The 8,633-nt window shown below is 43.1% G+C and overlaps 1 pseudogene; it reads left to right on the forward strand.

Annotated features, from left to right (window-relative positions):
* Window positions 1–4,918: 4,918 nt before the first annotated feature.
* Window positions 4,919–8,213, forward strand: LOC111209039 (annotated as a pseudogene).
* Window positions 8,214–8,633: the final 420 nt, after the last annotated feature.

Here is an 8,633-nt window from a genome sequence, read left to right on the forward strand (position 1 = left end):
TGGTTCAGAAGATCGATGTTGGCAACCGCCTCTTGCAACTGGATCTCATCCAGTGCCTCCTTCTTTCTGTTCATCCATTTCTCCTTCAAAGACTCTAGGATCTCTCGATATCGTCCTGCGACGTCACGACGAGCGACACGAGAAGCACTACGGACACCTCGATCCCTCTCGACCTCGAGCGCTGCAATTTGGGCCCTCTGAGCGACGACCTGGGCCGTGAGAGTCGCATTCTCCTGACAAGTCCTCTTCCAGTCATCGGTCAAGGCCTTGATCTTTTTAGCATCCATTTTTCCCTTGCGCTTGGTGGTTTCGAGCTCCGCCGAAAGTCTCTTTATCTCAGAACCAATGCTCTCGATCTCCTTGTCATTCCGAGAAACCTCAACGCGATCCTCCATCACTACAACATACTCGTTGAAGGCTTCCATAACCTAAATAAGACGAAGCTGACAAATAAGAACCTCAAAGCATCTTCTAGAAGGAAAGAAAGCAAGAAACAGACATTAGAGCTCGCGACCGCCACTTTGGCGCAAGCCTCCTTCTTGGTCGGAGAAGTAAGGGACGGGAGGCGTCAACCCGCAGATCTCATGCAACCAGCGAGAGAGATCAGATCGTCCTGAGCCGCAAACAAAGGATCATCACCTTCAGAAACAAGCCCCCGGACGGTCGATACTCGTCTAGAACAGGATGGACCGCGCAAGGCAGCCTTCGACGAACGACGTCGCGGTGACGACTTCGTCTTCCAAGCCGGGGCTCAACGAGACAGGAGATCGTCGCTCCCCAGGAGCATCTTCGTCATTGGAATCCCGAATCGAAATCAAGGAAAGTCTATCAGAAGCTCTGCTCCTCGACGCTAACCCGGAAGTACGAAATGATGAACTCCTTATAAACTGTCTGGCCAATCAGTCCAAAGACTGAGCTTGGATGGACGAAGTCGCAATGACTTCCTGAGAACGCTCCGCCTCATCTTCAGAGCTGACAATAACCGGTGAGGCACTGTTTGTTCCACCTGGCATGGTGAAAGCAGCTCGAATTCGGGACTGGTCAAACAATGACCAGTTCGAACGACCTCCCTAGAGAACTCCGATCAAACCCCGAATCTCGTCCGATATCAAAGAACTCCCGGAATGAGCTGAAACAATTAATGGAAAACAAATATTTGAATCGCAAATCCCCCAAAGGAAAAAGATCGACATTAAAGATCAAGAAAGAACTAACATATATTCTCAGCCCTATTCCGGGGAAGTCGAGAGAAATCGAAGTTGCCCATGGATGCTCGATCCACCTTCAAAACAAAAAATTGTTCGCGCCAGTTCTCATCGCGGTAAGGGACGTCCTCAATAACTTGGCGACCCGGACGCGGAGACACGAGGAAACTTCTGGGACTCTGCTTGTTCCGCTTCACTAGAACAAGGTGACATGACTCACCAAGACCGAAGGAAAGACCTTCCTCCCTAGCTCTAACCAAGAGCACTATAAGATGCCTAAGAAAGTTCGGGAGGATTTAAGTGAGCGATAAACCAAGCTCTGCCAAGATCTCAAGGATAGGCTCTGAAATCGGGAAAGTAAGACCGCAAGATTGGAAGAAAGAAAGACAAGCTCCGCAATATCCTCCTCGAACGGTCTCGGGAGTCTCAGACGCATAAGCCAAGTCAAGGACGACGGCGCGGTCGACTCTATACACCGTGTAGAGATCCTCGAGATCGTCGGTCGTTGTCGTCAGATGAGGAAAACTGATGATGAAGACATCTTAGGTTCAATGATCAGGAAATCCCAAAGCAATAGTAAAAAATAAATGAAGAAGAAGAATCGGAATTGAGACAAAAAAAGAAATCCCTTGCGTATTTATAGCCACCCTAATGGCTCTATCGCCATTCTCGAGAAGGATAATGATGACCTAGGACTCGCCTTAGCGGCGGCTGATATAGCCGTTGCGCGCAAGAATAAAAACACGCCAAACAACGGTCTCCAAAGTTTATCATTAAATTTGAACCAAAATCGTACCGGTTACCAAGCGACGAAATCAAGATTAAAGCAAACCACCGCTTTTCATTTCGTTCAAACCAAAAGAGGCTGGGGATAAATGCTGGACCCAATTTTGGCCAATACGTTAATGGGATATCGAAGAGTTAAAGTCCATAGCGAGCACGCAAGCTCAAGAAGGAGACTTCGATGATCCAGAGATCGCGGAACAGTTGCAAAGATCATGGGAGCAGCCCGTTATAATAAGAGATCGACGCATAAGGAAAGGACACGTTGAAAACCCTAGAGAGAGCGACACCCATACTTCGACCTTGTTTTCATCCATCTTTAAATCTTTTCTCTTAACGATCTGGTTGTAACGTTCGATCCTGTTTTACTCATTGTATTCGATCTTATTCATCAATAAAAGTCCATTTTTGCCTACCGGAAACTGATTACATCGTTGTGTTCTAAAGATATCGTTGCCCACATCGTTTACTTTTCCTAGATTGAACTCCCGATCACTATCAAATTCTTAGTGTAGATCTAAGTATATGAGTCGGCGAAATTATTACAAGAGCATTATAACCTATTCTACGTTCGCTCACGACTTATAAACGATGGATAGTCTTACTTTACGCATCCGGTCAGATCTGTTCGACTACGAATCAAAAGCAATTTGGTTACTAGTCAAGTTGTCCTTTTCTTTGTAAGTGGAACATATTCAACCAACAAAGCGCTAACTACAAACTATACCATCATCTTCGCTAACTACAAACTGTACCATCATCTGATTACAAAATCAAACTCTGTAAATCTGACAATAATTTTCTTGTTATGAAAAAAAAAATCATGTGACGTATTTAACCATGACGTCTTCGATCTCTTTCTCAAGTCAGAAAACAGAAACCCTAAATTGTGTTAGTAGAAATGGGCTAATCGAGAGCGATTAGGGGTTAGAGAAAAGGAAACTTGTCTGAGGGTGATTTATTGGCGATTAGGGTTTTCGGTAGCCGCTTCACCAAGGCAGCTTTTTTCCGTCGCCGCCGATGCCTCCGACAGAAAACTTGGCTGTCTCGGAGCAGAGGGAAGGGTTCCCAACAAGTTCACAGACGTCCACAACACCAGTTCTAACTCGCTCATGGGTTAATGTCGCACAAGAGCAAAGATCTTTGAAAAAGTACGAAGTGGAAATCACCAAAACTGATGGGGTAGATTCAGTGTTGGTTCCAGATGAAGTTTTCCATGATCCTTCACCTTTGTGGGAGGATTTTTTGATCGGGAAATTCCTAGAAAAAGCTCCTCGTGTAGGAAAGGTTCACGCCATCGTCAACAAGATATGGGTAACTGATAAGTCTAAGATGGTTGAAGTGTATGTTCTCAATGCTACAACTATGAAGTTCTGGATCATCAATCCGGAGATGCGCAAACGGATACTTAAACGGGGTATGTGGAACCTTGCCGGCGTTCCGGCGGTCATGTCAAAATGGGTGCTATTCGCGGAGGAAGTACAACCAGAACAAACGTCAGTACCTTTGTGGGTTCATATGCGCAAAGTTCCCATGAACATGTTTTCATGGAAGGGTCTCAGTTTCTTGTCTAGCCCAGTAGGGATTCCGGATCGGTTGCACCCAGAAACAGCACAGTGTGTGGATTTCAAAGTTGCAAAGATATTTGTCAATGCAGATCTTACCAAGGAGCTTCCACGAGTAGTAACTTTTAAAGTTCAAGGCAAGGAAGCAAGAGTTGAATACTCTTATCCATGGTTGCCTACAAAGTGCACACGGTGTGGAAAATGGGGACATTCAGTTCAAACATGTGCGGTGAAGGAGAATAGTAGAGATGAAAATATGTCACAAAATGCAGTAGAGGAGGCTGTGATTCAAGAAAAAGGTGTAGAGGTAGGGGAGGATCATGATGTGCAAGCTGTGGATGAAACTTGTGCTGATCAAACTGAGAACATGGAAAAGGAAAATGAGGTCAAGAAAGTGCTTGAGTATGAGTGGAAGACTGTATCACCTGGAAAGGTTGGTCGATCTGCAGAAAAAAGGGGGAAAGATATTGAGCAGGAACATGATTCTATTCTCTCAAACTCACGTTTTTCGGTGCTAAGTTTTGATGAAGAGGATGGTGAAATCGTTGAAAGAATGGAAGAGGCAGAGAAAGGGGATTTGGAGGAAGTTGAGAAGTCAGTAGAGGAGACTACGGAAACACAGACGTCCCTGAGAGAGGAGCTAAAGAATCTTGGAGTCGAGGAGATCCAGGAGAAGGAAACCCAGCTTACTATACCTCCGGAAGGTACGGAGAAAGTAGGATTGGTTAAAAACACAGAGGATATTGAGAAATTACTGGAAACTCCAAAGGAGGGAACTTCACAAAAGGTGGTTGCCACGGTGACAAAAGGTAGAGATACGGCTCCTCTCAGACCTTCTCTTCCTCGCAGCTCTAAAGACAACCACAGTATTTTATCCAACTCAGCTGTTCAAAAAGCAACGGATGCGTCCAGCTTCTTGAATAAAAAGTCCCTCAAAAAGAATCATTAATGTCGTGTTTTTCCTGGAATATTCGCGGATTAAACAAGCCTAATAAACATACAGTAATCCGGGAATGGATCAAGAAAAACACTCTACAGTTTGGTTGTATTTTGGAAACAAGAGTCAGAGAGAGCAGGGCTGATCGGATTGCTTCCTCTGTATTTAGAAACTGGTCTATGCTATCTAACTATGAACATAGTAGATTGGGAAAAATATGGGTGGTCTGGAGCCCTAAGGTGAGGGTTACACCTTGTTTCAAGAGTTCACAAATGATCACATGTTCTGTCTTGCTGGAGGGAGCTCAAGATGAATTCATATGTTCTTTTGTGTATGCTGCTAACCGAGAAGAAGAAAGAAGTCTTCTTTGGGAGGATCTCAAAAATCACCAAGACTCTCCTATGATAAGGAATAAGCCCTGGATTGTAATGGCGGATTTCAATGAAACTTTGGATATTGAAGAACATTCAGGACATACTAGTTCTCCGCTGGTAACTCCGGGAATGAGAGAGTTTCAAGAAGTGGTACAATATTGTTCAATGATTGACATGAGCTACCATGGTCCTAAATTTACGTGGACAAACAAGAGAGATTTTGAGCTGATATGCAAGAAGCTGGATAGAACCTTGATGAATTCTGTGTGGATGCAATCTTTCCCTCAGTCTCACTGTGTTTTTGAAGCGGGAGGATGCTCGGATCACTTGAGGTGTAGGATACAAATTAACTCTGGAGAACTGAAGCCAAAACGGCCTTTCAAATTTGTCAATGCAGTGGTGGAGTCACCGGAATTCCTTCCTCTTGTAGAAAGGTTTTGGGCTGAGACTCCTGCGATATACAATTCCACCTCTGCCATTTTTAGGCTATCAAAAAAGCTTAAAGAGCTCAAGCCTGCTCTACGAAGCTTGAGTAGAGCTCATGTAGGAGATATCACACGACGTACGAAAGAGGTCTTTGAACAGCTTTGTGCTAGCCAACAAAGGACTTTGTCTACGCCATCTCAAGCTCACTTAGCCGCTGAAAAAATGCTCTATGAGCGCTGGTCTCGTCTATCATCAATCGAGGAAAAGGTCTTAAGTCAAAAAGCAAAGCTACATTGGCTATGTGTGGGTGATGGTAATAACAAACACTTTCATAATGCGGCAAAGACTCGGGAAGTCAGGAATACTATCCGAGAGATTCAAAGAGAGGATGGATCAACAGTAACTACTCAGGAGGACATAAAGACCGAAGCAGTTAATTATTTTAATGGGTTTCTCGCGCATCAAACATTGGATTACCAGGGTATCTCTGTGGAGGCATTGAAGGAGATTCTGAACTTTGAATGTGAAGAACTGGATCTGACAATGCTAGCGAAGGAAGTCACTGCAGATGAAATAAAGGAAGTTGTTTTTAAGATGGCACGAAATAAATCACCAGGCCCTGATGGTTACACGTGTGAGTTTTACAAAGCAGCATGGCCAATTGTTGGTACGGAAGTGGTGATAGCAGTAACTTCTTTTTTTGAATTTGGTTTCTTACCAAAGGGAGTTAACTCCACAATCTTGGCATTTATTCCTAAAAAAGATGAGGCCATAAGGTTCAAAGATTATAGGCTGATCTCCTGCTGTAATGTTTTATACAAAATAATCTCCAAGCTGTTGGCAAATAGGCTAAAAAGAGTGCTACCGAAATTCATCTCCCCGAGTCAATCTGCATTTGTAAAGGATGGGTTGTTGATGGAGAATGTCCTCCTAGCTTCGGAACTGGTTAAAAAGTATCACAAGGATTCTGTCTCATCCCGCTGTGCGCTTAAAATCGATATATCAAAGGCTTTCGACACAGTGCAGTGGCCTTTCCTCTTGGGAACTTTGAAGGCGTTGGGGTTTCCAGGAAAATACATTACATGGATTGAGAAGTGTATCACGCTAGCCTCTTTCTCTGTTCAAGTTAATGGTGAATTGGCTGGCTATTTTAATAGCAAAAGAGGGCTAATACAGGGTTGTTCGTTGTCTCCGTACTTGTTTGTCATTTGTATGCAAGTACTATCTCGGATGCTTGATAATGCAGCCATATCTAGACAGTTTGGCTTCCATCCTTACTGCCAAGGTTTGAGACTCACACATTTATGTTTTGCAGATGATGTTCTTGTGTTCTCTGATGGGAAGAAGCGATCTGTAGAGGGTATGCTTGAGGTCTTTCGGCAATTTGCAGATTTGTCGGGTCTGAAATAAGTATGGAAAAATCAACACTCTACCTTGCTGGAGTCAATGATACAGAGGAAAGAGAAATTCTTGAGCACTTCTCCTTTGCGGCGGGTACATTACCAGTTCGTTAACTTGGTCTGCCTCTGATGACAAAACAAATGTCGGTGGCCGACTATACCCCACTTATTGAGAAGGTCAGATCGCGCATAAGCTCATGGAACAATAGATTTCTATCATTTGCTGGCTTGCTCCAATTGATAGGATCTGTAATTCATAGCTTGACAAACTTCTGGATCTCCGCATTTAGATTACCAAAAAAATGTGTTCAGGAAATAGATAGTCTGTGTGCAGCTTTTCTGTGGTCGGGACCTGAGCTGAATACAAAAAAGGCGAAAGTCTCATGGAAAGATTGTTGCAGACCAAAAGAAGAAGGTGGGTTGGGTTTGAAATCGATAGCTGAAGCAAATAAAGTGGCGAGTCTGAAACTACTTTGGAGGCTTGTTTCTTCCCCATCGTCCCTATGGGTTAAATGGGTTAAGAATTATCTGATACGAAAGGGTTCTATGTGGACAGTTAAGGAGAGCTCCACAGTGGGTTCATGGATATGGAAGAAACTCTTGAAGTATAGGGATGTTGCAAAAACTTTTTTGAAATCTGAGATACGAAATGGGGAAGCAACTTCTTTCTGGTTCGACATCTGGACTCCGGCTGGAAGATTATTTGACATCACAGGCAGTAGAGGCTGTATTGACATGGGCATAAGACTGGATGCAACGGTAGACACGGTCATCAAAACGCATCGTCGACGAAGGCATAGAGTGGAGACGCTAAATGACATAGAGGATCACATTCAGCGTATGAAAGAGAGAGGTCTGTTGGAAGGAGAAGATATTAAGCTGTGGAGAAGAGGAGACAAGTACAAATTGGTCTTTAACTCCAAGGAGACTGGGAGATTGATACGAGTGCCTCAGCCAAAAGTGAACTGGAGTTCTGGACTCTGGTTTGCTTTTAATACACCTAAATACTCTTTCATGGCTTGGCTTGCAATTCTCAACAGGCTTGCAACAGGAGACAGAGTTCAGCAATGGAACATCAACAACTCCAGCGTGTGTGTGTTCTGTAATGATTCGGTGGAGTCAAGAAATCATCTGTTCTTTGCCTGCAATTTTTCAGGGAGAGTTTGGAAAGGTCTAGCTCAGAAGCTGCTGGCTGCGAGCTATACCGACAGAGACATATTACTACTGGTGGAAAATAACAGAGACAAGACTGAATTATTCCTAGTCAGATATGTGTTCCAAGCTACTCTATATGCCATATGGAGGGAACGAAACCAGCGTAAGCATGGCGAAAGGCCAATGACATCGGAACAGATCATTCAAATGGTGGACAAGATTGTTCGCAACAGGCTCTCATCCATCCGTGATAAGGCGCACATGGGAGGATTGGCCAAATGGTTTGCAATTCGATAGCTACTTAAAGCACATGTTTTGATTAGCTTTCAAGTTAAGAAAATTTCTATTCCAATGTAACACAAAGTGTAAAACAGTTTTTTTGTTTGAATTAATTTAACATTCTTTCAAAAAAAAAAGGGCTAAATTGAATTGCAGGGTTTGGGTTATTATGAATTCCACTTAATTAGTGAGCCTATTACTTATATGCGCCATGTGTTTTCTAGATGGACCTTATGTTATAGTGGGATTTAGCATCTTGACTCACTACTAGTAAGAATAACAGTGTTAATACTGAAATGTCTTTTTCACCTGTCAATACCTCCAATGCTCAAATATTTCCATTGCTGTTGTTACTAGAGGTTGGTCCGTCCTACGGGCTGGTGAGAATACAATAAAATTATTTAATATTTAAATTTATTTGATTTTATAGAATATTTAATAATTTCTTTAAACTGAACATGGTAATTTTTTTCCGAAGATCATATTGTAAATTAAATTTTGTTGGTTTT

The sequence above is a fragment of the Brassica napus genome, chromosome C8 (genome assembly GCF_020379485.1).
Source record: "Brassica napus cultivar Da-Ae chromosome C8, Da-Ae, whole genome shotgun sequence".
Classification (NCBI taxonomy): domain Eukaryota; kingdom Viridiplantae; phylum Streptophyta; class Magnoliopsida; order Brassicales; family Brassicaceae; genus Brassica; species Brassica napus.